Genomic DNA, 12,763 nt, shown 5'->3' with positions numbered 1-12,763 from the left:
TAGACCACCCCTGGAAAAGGCCACATAAGAGAGACCCTTCTAAATATCATTAAAAAATCTTCAAATCTCAGTCACCTTCCAAGTCCTCAAGACCCTCTCCTTTTTCTCTAATCAAATTACTCTTTTTTTTCCATCCCAGTACCAGTATCTCCCACATCCATATTCCATTCTCAGCACCAGAAAGAAAGGTGGTCCTTTCTTTCCAACAAAGGCCTGGAAGAATTTTTTTCCATGACCTCCACTGAAATATAAAGGAGCCATGACAGATCCCACCCCACCCCCATCCTACACACACACCAGTGGAGAAGAACCCAAATTCTGGAACACAAGATTTAATTGGAAAGAAGGGTAATACCTGTCTATCATGATGAGGAACTACATTTGTATCATGACTGGCTTACAGTTAGGAAAATAAGACCAAGGTGATTTATCATTTAAATATACTGCGAAACATTTCAGACCCGCAAAAAGTAGAGGAGTCCTCTGGTGGCTCAGCAGGTTAAGGACTCGGCATTGTCACTGCTATGGCTCGGGTCACTGCTGTGGTGCAGGTTCAAGCCTTGGTCTGGGGACTCCGAGTGCTGCAGGCATGGCCAAAAAGCAAAGTCTGTAGATTGATGTAAACTATCACGTGTGTTAAAAAATAAACAGCTTAAGAAATAAAGTGTTGCTAATAGTTCGTACTCCATAATCACATTTTCCTTACTTTCCATCTCCTTGCCCCCAACAAAAACACCAACTTTTAAATTTGGTGATTTTCATTATGTGTGTGTGTGTGGTAGTTATGAACATTCTTTTTCAGAGTGCTGTGTGCACACAAATAACATTTCTCTAAAGGAAATTTTACCTAGGAGTAGAATTACAAGGTTCTATGGTATGGCATACCCATCTTGTACCTCAATATAAACTGCCAAATTGCTCTCCAAAGTGGAGACAGCAATATACTTTAACTAAAACTTTATTTTTGCTTCACAATTTCACAATGTTTAACATTCTCAGAGTTAACTTACAAATCTGATTGGAACTCATTGTGGTTTTAACATCCTTGATTACCAGTGAAGTGGAGCATCTTTTCATATGTTTGCTAACTATTCAACTTGCCTTTTCTATAAAGGGCTCTTGTGTGTTAATATTCTATGTCTTCATTATTATCATTATTTTACGTTATTAGGTTTCTTTTTAGAATTGATTTGTAGGAGCTCTAGAAACTAATTTCTTATCACTTACTTGCATTTCCAAACATGGTATTCCAATCTGCAGCTTGTTTTTTTACTTTGTTGAAGTTTTGCATGTACAGGATTTTTAAACTTTAACCTAGTCAAGTGTGATTTTTTTCATGTGTGCTTTATTTTGTTTAAAAAACAAACAACTCTTTTCTACCCTGAAGTCATAAGGATATTTTCCCTATTCTTATCATTCTCTTGTTTAAAACTTTTGCTTTTCATATTTAGGACTTTTCATTCTTCTGTTAATTATTTTTGTTTGTGGTGTGAAACAGGAACCTATTTTACTATTTTCCATATAGATAATCAGTTGTCCAAGCAGCACTTAGTAAATAATTCAACATATCCTCACTGCATGTATCAAGTTTCCAGGCTTGTATAAGCATATACAAAGATAACTTGTGGTGTGGCTACCCTCACCCACTGGCCTTAGACTTTGCCTTGCATTTTTTATTGATCTTTGATCTTTTGGGTTTGTCTAAAAGCTAGTTTGTTTGATCTTTGGGGAGCATCTGAGAGCTCCATTCATGGCACTTTGATGCTCTGAGCATCTCCCCTGTTCACTCAGTGGAATCGCTGGCACTTACATTGTTAGAATATCATTTTTAAAGCTTCCCTATCCCTTTGCGTTTCCTCTAAGAATCACTGGCCTTTGAATCACATGAATTTTTCTTTTTCCTTTTATTTTCTTTCTTTCTTTCTTTCTTTCTTTCTTTCTTTCTTTCTTTCTTTCTTTCTTTCTTTCTTTCTTTCTTTCTTTCTTTCTTTCTTTCTTTCTTTCTTTCTTCTTTCTCTTTTCTTTTCTTTTCTTTTCTTTTTTTAGGGCTACACCCAAGGCACAGGGAGGTTCCCAGGCTAGGGGTAAAATCAGAGCTGTAGCTGCCAGCCTACTCCACAGCCACAACAGTGCAGAATCTGAGACGCATCTGCAACCTACACCACAACTTATGGCAATGCTGGATCCTTAACCCACTGAGCGAGGCCAGGGATCCATCCTCATGGATGGATGCTAGTCAGATTCAAATCCACGGAGCCACAACGAGAACTCCTGTATCACATGAATTTTAAAATTTTCATATCGCTCCCAAAATTAGACATAAAATATGTCTAATTTATGTTTAACCTTCCAAGCATTAATCTTCCAAGCATAAATTCACAGTAGTATCATGACAAAGTCTACCTCCCTGATCAGAATTAAATTTGACTTAGAAGTCGTTTCTAAAATTTTTGCTTCCTTTAGAGCCACATAGTCATGAGCAAGGCAAGTGTTCTCTGGATAGATTCGTTAACTGCTGAGCCACGACAGAAACTCCTGGAAAGTTTTTAACCTCTAGCCTGGGGACCTCCATATGCCATGAGTGCTGCTCTAAAAAGCAAAAACAAAAAAACCAACCCCCCCTAAAAAAAAACTTTCCGATACCCCAACATGAAATATTTCTTGATTACTTTTAAAGTAATAAATTTCATTTGACTTTATAAAAAAATCCACAATCCTCTTCATCATCCACTGAAAAAATGTGCTAATTCTCTTAACTTTGCATGAGTACTTTGAAGTGTGAATAAGAAGCAAGAAATGGAGCCTCACCCTAGCCTGAGATGAAATCCGATCACATCCACTGGATAGCTGGGCAGGCTCACCAAAAGCTTATTTCCATGAGACCCTGAAAATCCTTGAAGGGCTGGATTCAGCCTTAGGAAAGAGAGAACCAGGCATAGCAAGTTTGGTGCAAGTCTTTAGTTTTCTGAGTGAGGAAGCAATTACGTGTCAAGTCTTTTGCTTGGATTTGATTCCCAGGTCAGCAGTACATTCCCTACCTCATCCCCAAGTAGAAAACGGGTTAAAACATTAAATCAAAAAACTCAAAAAAATTTTAGATCATACTAGGTAAACTTCCTCCTCAATCCTGGAAATACTTTTATCTTTAAATACTTATGCTAGGGAGTTCCCTGGTGGTCTAGTGGTTAGGATTTGGCATTTTCACTGCTGCCACTCAGGTTAAGTCCCTGATCTGGAAACTGAGATACCACATCAAGCCACTGCACACCACAGTCCCCCCAAAAAAGTTACAGTAATAGAGTAGCTATGGAGCCATACAGCTGGCATTCCAACCCCAGCCTTATCATTTAACAGGGAGACCTTTAGCAAGTTATTTATTCATCTGTGCTTCAGTTTCTTCAACTGTAAAAGGAAAATAATAATAGAAGTAGTAAAGAACTCATAGGCCTGTAATGATGAATCAATGTTAATACAGACATACCATGGAAATACTGCAGGTTTCGTTCCAGACTGCCACAGTAAAGCAAATACTGCAATAAAATGAGTCACAAGAATTTTTTGATTTCCCAGTGCATATAAAAGTTATATTTACACTATACCTTAGTCTATTAAATGTGCAATAGCATTGTGTCCAAAAAACAGTGCACATACATTTAAAATATTTTAGCACTAAAAAATGCTAACCATCATCTGAGTCTTTCAGCAGGTCATAATCATTTTGCAATAGTAACATCAGAGATCACTGATCAAATTTCCCCATGATGCTATAAGTTCTTTTTTTTTTTTTTTGCTTTTTCTTTTTTTTGTTTGTTTGTTTGTTTTTGCTTTTTAGGGCCTCACCCACGGCATATGGAAGTTCCCAGGCTAGGGGTTCAATTGGAGCTACAGCTGCTGGCCTATGCTACAGCAGAGCAACATCAGATCCGAGTCGAGTCTGTGACCTACACCACAGCTTACTGCAATGCCAGATCCTTAACCCGATGAGCAAGGCCAGGGATCGAACCCGCAACCTCATGCTTCCTAATTAGATTAGTTTCCGCTAAGCCATGATAGGAACTCCCATAAGTTCGTTTTTAAGGTACAAAGCCATGTAGAAGAAATGATAAAAAATAGGAAATCATCATAGTAGTAATTGTGGATGTTAAAACTAGTGGGTAAAAGTTTGAGGAATAACAGAATATTCACAGTCTCAAAATCTCTCTCTAGAAGATACCTATTAACTAAAAAGGGTAAACTAGTAATTCGACAGTAGAGAAATCTGGCTGTTACCACCTTAACCAATGTCAAAGGTAGTATCACTAATAAATGGGGAAAATGTCATATGTCTTATAAAACACTGACATCATGTGTATGGTGGTCTTGCCCGATTGCTTAGCCTGAATCCAGCCACGAGGAACCGTCACACAAATCCAAACTGAGGAACAGTCTATAACACCAGTGGCCTGTACTTGTCAAAAATGACAATGTTAGAGTTCCCACTGTGGGGCCGTGGCTAAGTACCTGACTACAGTGACTCGGGTCACTGCAGAGACGTGGGTTTGATCCCTGACCTGGCAGCTGTGGCTCAGATTCATTCCCTGGCTGGGGAACTTCATATGCTGCAGATATAGCCATACAAAAAATTTTTTTAGATAAAAGATGTCAATGTCATTTACTACAAAGAATGAGAAACTGGAGTTCCCGTCGTGGCGCAGTGGTTAACGAATCCGACTAGGAACCATGAGGTTGCGGGTTCGGTCCCTGTCCTTGCTCAGTGGGTTAACGATCCGGCGTTGCCGTGAGCTGTGGTGTAGGTTGCTGATGCGGCTCGGATCCTGCGTTGCTGTGGCTCTGGCGTAGGCCGGTGGCTACAGCTCCGATTCAACCCCTAGCCTGGGAACCTCCATATGCCGCGGGAGCGGCCCAAGAAATAGCAACAACAACAACAACAAAAGACAAAAAGACAAAAGACAAAAAAAAAAAAAAAAAAAAAGAATGAGAAACTATGCCAGACTAAAGGATGATAAAGAAGCATGACAATTGAATGCACACATTCACCTTGGATTTTTTTTCTTATTTAAAGGTCGTTTTTTGGAGTTCCCGTCATGGCACAGTGGTTAACCAATCTGACTAGGAACCATGAGGTTGCGGGTTTGATCCCTGCCCTTGCTCAGTGGGTTAAGGATCCAGCGTTGCCATGAACTGTGGTGTAGGTTGCAGACGCGGCTGGGATCTGGCGTTGCTGTGGCTCTGGCGCAGGCCGGTGGCTACAGCTCCGATTCGACCCCTAGCCTGGGAACCTCCATATGCCGCTGGAGCGGCCCAAGAAATAGCAAAAAAAAAAGGTCGTTTTTAGGACAAATGGTGAAATCTGAATATCTGTAGATTAGATAATAGTATAATAACATCAGTTTCCTTGATTTTAGAAAAAATACCACACTGAGGTATTTAGAGGTAAAATTGTGTAATGTAACATTCTTATCTAATTCAGAAAAAAGTTATGTACTATAGACACACACACAGAGGGTAGGTGGAGAAGCAAATGTAATAAAGTGCTAACAAGTTGTGAATCTGGGTGAAAGATATCCCAGAACTCCATACAATTCTTGCAGTTTTTCTGTCTGAAATTAAGTCAAAATAAAAAGTTTTGGAGTTACCATTGTGGCTCAGCAGTAAGGAACCTGACTAGTGTAACCAGGAGGACGCAAGTTTGATCCCTGGCCTTGCTCAGTGGGTTCAGGATATGGCACAGACCTGGTGTAGGTCACAGACATGGCTCAGATCTGATGGTGCTTTGGCTGTGGTGTAGACTGGCAGCTATAGCTCTGACTCAACCCCTAGCCTGGGAACTTCCATATGCCTCAGTTTCGGCCCTAAAAAGACCAAAAAAAATTTTTTTGATAGATTCAGTGCCTTGATCATGGTGATGGTTTCACAGTTTTATGCATATGTGAAAACCTATCAAATTAATATACTTTAAATATGTGTACTTTTTGTATATCAATTACACCTCAATAGAGTGGAAAACAATTGAATTTAAATAAATGTGCAGGAACTTAGCCTGGTGCCTGGCATATAATAAGGCATATATATGTGTTTGCTCTTATTTATAAGGATAGATAAGAAGCTCAGGTTACATGAAGATATGAGAAGGTGAGGGCAAGGAAGAGGAAGGTAGGTGACATTTTCCTTAGATTTTCCTAAGTACCAGGAATCCCAGGACTTGGGATAGTTTAGTGTCTAATGTAGCCTGGACATTTTTCCTCACTTGGAAAGAAACTAAGAGTACATCATCCTAAAATGGAAAGTGAAAACTAACTTTTTATTTGAAAAGAATGGAAAGATTTTATAGGCACATCATAAGCGTGCCATCTGGTTAACTGAAGAGAAATCCTAGAAGCTTAGATTTCACATTTTTATCAGCCATGTTTGGTTTAAGATAGACCTCCCTAAGCTAAAAATAGTGAATCATGTTTGTTCTGCTAGTCATAAGTTAGTTGAAAATACCGCTGAACTACAGTGCTAAAGATTCCATTTACCTTATCTAAGAAATCAGAGTCCATTGTGGCTTATATTTCTCAAGTTCAAATGTTCAACAGTGTGCAAATCAAATTCATCACATAGAAATAAGCGAAGTTGGCACTGTAATAGTATCTCTAAAAGTAAACAAATCTTAGTTCTTTAAAAATGTGATTACACTCACAGTTCCACGCTTCAGGGAGTGTAAGCTTGAAGGTATATCCATGGTCCCTGATAAAACCAAGCTACGAACTGCTGAGTTCCTGTACACTACTTAGTTTTTTTTTTTTCTTTTTAGGAAAGGAATTCTCCACAAAACTTTCCTCAATCTGTGGCAAAACCTAAGGTCATCTGATTGGCTTGAAAATAACGTGTAATGCGTTATACTCGTTGACTATCTTGTGTCTAGAAAGCTCTAGAGTGAGAAACAGGTGATAATTTGCGAAAGCAGTGGTAAAAGAAAAAAAATATTTTTTAGAAACATTTCAAGTTTCAATTGTTGAAACTTGTTGAACTGTATTCTAAAATACTGTAGATTTGGAGTTTATGTCCTGGCTCAGTGGAAACTAACCCGACTAGGAACTATGAGGTTGCAGTTGGATCTTTGGCCTCACTCAGTGGGTCAAGGATCCAGGGTTGCGGGGAGCTGTGGTGTAGGTTGCAGATGCAGCTGGGATCCTGCATTACTGTGGCTGAGGCATAGGCCAGCAGCTACAGCTCCCATTAGACCCCTAGCCTGGGAACCTCCATATGCCATGGTTGCGGCCCTAAAAAGCAAGATAAAAAATAAACGAAATAAAATACTGTAGGTTTAATGGCAGTTTTCCCCACATTTTATGTGCTTAGAGCAAAAGTTACCTATTTTCAAATGGTTTTTATTAGCTGTTTTAAGAAATTAATGTTTAGTTAAAAAAATTAGCCAATCCACTCTCTGACCTCAGCTCAGGTGGCCACCTGTCTGCCACGGTGACCCTTCTCTCATGACCCTGCAGTGCCTCGAGCCCTCCGGGGAATGGGAATGGCCCAGAAGGGACGCAGAGCCAGTGGGGGACCTCTGTGTCCATGGAGGCGGGAGGCGGCGCCACAAGCGAAAGCCGTGCGGGAGCTTAGTCACACAGGTTGGTACTGGGGAAGTATGACTGCTAATGAAGCCAAAGAGAAATTAAAAGAGGCACCAGAGGAACTTTCTTGATTAGAGATAGTTCGCATTCAGACTACCTACTAACAATGTTAAAACATCAGCTGGACCAACTAATCTTGCATCGAATACCAAGACAGGAAATTCAGACTGGACTCTCATCATATGTTTCAAGTCCAAGCTTAAACAATTTGAGTGTGGTTCATTTGATCGACTACTATGTTCGGATGTGCAAGGATAAGCGGACGGGCCCAGAAGTCCCCCCGGGAATTGCACTGTTCACATTTATCTGACTAAGCTGCTCTACACATCAGCACCACCACTGCAGCTTCTCTGTGGACTCACCATTATCAAATGTGGGCACTATCTGGGGACTGCCTTTACCAACAAGACTAAAAGATTACTTCGAAGAATATAAATTCCAGGTATAAGTGTTTCTCTTTTTCTAAACATGCCTCCTATGGAGTATCTCCGAATGCAGCTATGTAAAAGAGGACCAAAACTGGAGTGTCCTCTCTGGATAGCTGAAGTCAATCTACTTTAAACATGTGGCAAGGTAGCTAGGTACTAAAAGTTCCCCAAAATGTTTTCACCTGGGTGATACTTCCCTTCCTAAGATTGACTGAGGCTAGTTGATCCTTTTCAGGTAAAAATAAAATGTCCCAAGGAAAGGCTGAAGGAACATTTGATCAGGACTCTGCCTTTCTGAGGCTCCTTTCTGCTAAGAGGAAGGTCCCAGCGCTGGTAGTAGAGAAGGAGCGCCACTTGGGAGTGCAGAAGAAGTGGAAGGAACCAAACTGACACAGGCTTAAGTTCAATTTTGTTTGCCCGGTGATCAGTCTATTTTAGGAGATTTGGTATTTTGCGTTCTGATGTACTTAGGAGATTAGTTACACAGATATGCTTGTGAGTATTTATCCTTCATTTTATGCAATTAACCAAATCAACCGAAAAAGTGACCATGAAATCCTGCGTTTGTCTTTTTACTACATGTATGAACTCTATTGTGTGAATAAGTACTGTAGTAATCCATTTCAAGGGAGCCTTATTTCAGAACTATTTCACACTGGTGCACACGGAAAAGACTTTTCCTTTAAGGGTAAAGACAAGAATGTCATGCTTCACAGGTGCAACTCAATCCCTGTTAATAAAACCATGTAGATAGAGACGTCTTACCCTGGGAAGCAGCTGTGTCCCACAACGTTGTTGCCATTGATTCTTTGGAAATGACTTTAGAAATTTCCAAGTGGTCTACCGTGTACATTAGCAGTTGTCTCCCTTCTGCCATGTAGAATACTTTGATTCAATTTTCTTCCAGATATAGGGGGGATACCTGCCTGTTTTTCAAAGTGTTTATTTACTGCTGTTACTATTTGATTAGATAGTATTAAATAAAAAAAAACCTGACTTTGGAGTTCCCGTTGTGGCACAGCGGAAACAAATCTGACTAGGAACCATGAGGTTGCAGGTTCGATCCCTGGCCTTGCTCAGTGGGTTAAGGATCCAATGTTGTCATGAGCTGTGGTGTAGGTTGAGGATGTGGCTTGGATCTGACGTTGCTGTGGCTGTGGTGTAATCTGGCAGTCATACCTCCAACCAACCCCTACCTCGGGAACCTCCATATGCCACAGGTGCAGCCCTAAAACGACAAAAAAAGGAAAATGAAAACCTGACTTTAAAAAAAAAGCCACTCCAGAGGATTTTTTTTTTTTTTTTAGGGCCGCATGTGTGGCACATGGAAGTTCCTAAGCTAGGGGTCAAATTGGAGCTGTATCCGCAGGCCTGTGCCACAGCCATAGCAATGCCAGATCTGAGCTATGTATGAGACCTACACCACAACTCACCGCAATGCCAGATCCTTAACCTACTGAGCAGGGCCAAGGATTGAATGTGCTTCCTCATGGATACTACTCGGGTTTGTTACTGTTGAGCCGCAACAGGAACTCAAGAGGACTTATAATGAAATACCACAGCCACCTCCTGCCATTCCTTTTCCACTCATCGCAGAACTGCTTCTCTGAGGCAACTCAATTTGTTTTGTTTTCCAGGTAGTCATCTTTATAACCCTGAATAATATTCCTATGTTAATGTTTTTTGATGTATTAATTGTAGACATTTATTCCTACCTTTGAAAGGTTAGAACTTAACTACTTAAGCTATTTTCCCTTCTCCCCATTTTTAGTAGTTGAATTATCTTTAGATATTCAATTGGAAGTCTTTGTAACTTAAAATTAGATTAATTCCTTTCCTTGCTTATCACCTTTTTAAAGATGAAGCCCTCATCACATCCTTCTTTCCTCCTCTTCTTCTACCCAACCTCTGTCAGCTTCACTTTTGCTTTCCATCTTTTAATTTTTTGACATCAAGGTTAATGACAACTGCACTCTGTCCTGAAGCTATATATAAATACAGTGTTTTATCTGTAACTGATTTCAAACTTTGAACGGCAGTAAGCAACATTTGCTTTATCATCACTATTTAAATATTATTCAGGCAGGTGCTGTGCTGTGACATTTCCTCCTTCATGAGTTTACTTTTTTACCCCTCTGCCACCTAAGAGACTGTCCTTTATCTTAAATCCCATGAACTCTTCAAAAATCAAGCCAGGAGTTCCCGTTGTGGTGCAGTGGTTAACAAATCCGACTAGGAACCATGAGGTTCGGGTTCGGTCCCTGGCCTTGCTCGGTGGGTTAACGATCTGGCATTGCCGTGAGCTGTAGTGTAGGTTGCAGATGCGGCTCGGATCCCACGTTGCTGTGGCTCTGGCGTAGGCTGGTGGCTACAGCTCCAATTGGACCCCTAGCCTGGGAATCTCCATATGCCGAGGGAGCGGCCCAAGAAATAGCAAAAAGACAAAAAAAAAAAAAAAAGCCACATTTTAGTTTGCTTCATACCTGGACTGTGGCTTTCTTCTGAAATTTTCTGTTTTTCCTGCAGATTCTAATGGCCTTTCTTTTTCCCTACAGAAAAGAGCTATGTCCCTTCTTTACCCCATCTACGGCATGCAGTGCATTCTGTTCTCATTCTTTTTTTTTTTTTTTTTTTTTTTTGCCATTTCTTGGGCCACTCCCATGGCATATGGAGGTTCCCAGGCTAGGGGTCCAATCGGAGCTATAGCCACTGGCCTACGCTAGAGCCACAGCAACGCAGGATCCGAGCCGCGTCTTCGACCTACACCACAGCTCACAGCAACACCAGATACTTAACCCACTGAGCGAGGCCAGGATCAAACCCGCAACCTCATGGTTCCTAGTCAGATTCGTTAACCACTGAGCCACGACGGAAACTCCTTTATTCTCGAATACATACTCCTTGGGGTCCACTGAAGGACGTCCTTTGGAGACAGGTCTGCCACACCTTGGCATTGTTTTTTACTGGACATCTGCTTAGTTGCTGTCTTGTGTCCCATGTCTTCATTATTCTTGATTTTTGGCCTCTGAGTTGGTTTCCAGCCTGAAGCATTTGCAGGGGTCAGAGATCCAGGCAGTGTTCTCAACTTCTGTTCAGGAATTCACCTTCCAGGGTGTTGGTCAAAAATCAGAAACTGAGTCACAACTGTAGTCAATCAGTTCCAGAGGGGAGGTTACGGCAGATGCTGAGAAACTTGGAACAAAGTTCGGATCAGGATAAGTAGTAAAGTAAATGGCTACTGGTTTTGAGCTCTGCATGTCAAGGTTGGAATCACAATGAAGAACCACTGAGGTAATCAGAAAACCTGGATTGGAACATGAAGGTCCAGGCAGATCTTTTCACTATATTATTATTCTCTGAAATCTTACTGATTGTACCAGCCAGGGTTCAGTACCAGGAAGCAGAACCCATTGGAAGTATTTTAAGCATGAGGATTCATTATACAGATTTATATGCTTAGAAAAATCTTTGAAAGGGCTGAAGGAGCAGTTCTAGGCTGAGACTTCAGTAGCGACTCCTAGAACAATACAGAACTGACTCACCAGGAAACTATCCCCTGAGTCCACTACATGGAATTATTAAGACCACAACACCATGGATGTATTCCAGGGTTCAGGAATCCAACATAGCTCCTGTTGCCAAGTAACTGCACCCCAAATTTCAGGAAGCTGTGGAAGGAACACCAAAGGTGCTGCTGTAAAAACAAACAAACAAGAAAGAAAAACACATTCCTAGGACCTTGCCTACAGCAGAATAATAAGCAAGAGGAACAGGAAAGTAGCATTTGCCTCACTTCTGCCTTCCAGATCTCACGTGACTATGTCTAATTGGTGGAAGCTAATTCACCTCCAGAGCAGTATCTGCAAAGGAGCTGGAACTGTAGATTTTAGTGTTCTTGCCTCTCCAGGAAAAGGAGGTACCCTGGAGGAGGGTAGAGTACAGATGGAGTGAACCAATCTGAATTATCCACTAAAACGACACATCAACTTTAAGATGCAATGATGGCACTGAGTGGGAATCTGAAAAAGTATGTATCTATATATCTCTATCTGAATTACTTTATACCTGAGATTAACGCAGTGTTGTAAATCAACTATAAATTTATTAAATAAATGAAAATGAAAAAAAAAATCATACCTTTCAGGAGTTACTGCATTGGCAAAGTGGTTAACAAACCCGACTAGTATCCATGAGGATGTAGGTTCGATCCCTGGTCTGGCTCAGTGGGTTAAGGATCCAGTGTTGCCGCGAGCTGTGGTGTAGGTCGAAGATGCTGCTCGGATTTGGCGTTGCTGTGGCTTTGTGTAGGCCGGCAACTACAGGTCCGGTTCCATGCCTAGTCTGGGAACCTCCATATGCTGCGGGTGTGGCTCTAAAAAGACAAAAACAACCAAAAAAAAAAAAAAAAAGACTTTCAGCTGAAACACCAGCAAAAGATGGTGAAAAGTATCAAAATTTTAAATAAAGATAGGGTCTACACTTGCAAGATTCTGTAGTATTTTTCTTAAGCTAATTTGAACCTAGCTTCCAAGAGAAATATATTTACAAAAACAGGGAGCTGGACTGTAGGTCAGAGTTTGTAGATTTGTCTTTTTAAAACATTTAGTATATGGCTTATCTGGATCAGTGAGTGTTTTGGCAGCTCTTTAACTTTTGCATCCAAGGCGAGTGCTTTACCTAGTGCCTTACCAAAAGTGAGTGCTGCTCCCTAGTCAG

General features: G+C 40.8%; 1 pseudogene; it reads left to right on the top strand.

Moving 5' to 3' along the window:
* LOC110260039 lies at positions 7,205 to 9,328 on the top strand (annotated as a pseudogene).

Source organism: Sus scrofa, chromosome 3, assembly GCF_000003025.6.
Source record: "Sus scrofa isolate TJ Tabasco breed Duroc chromosome 3, Sscrofa11.1, whole genome shotgun sequence".
Lineage (NCBI taxonomy): Eukaryota > Metazoa > Chordata > Mammalia > Artiodactyla > Suidae > Sus > Sus scrofa.
Note: the sequence above shows the minus strand (reverse complement) of the source record. Positions and strands in the feature narration are given on the sequence as shown.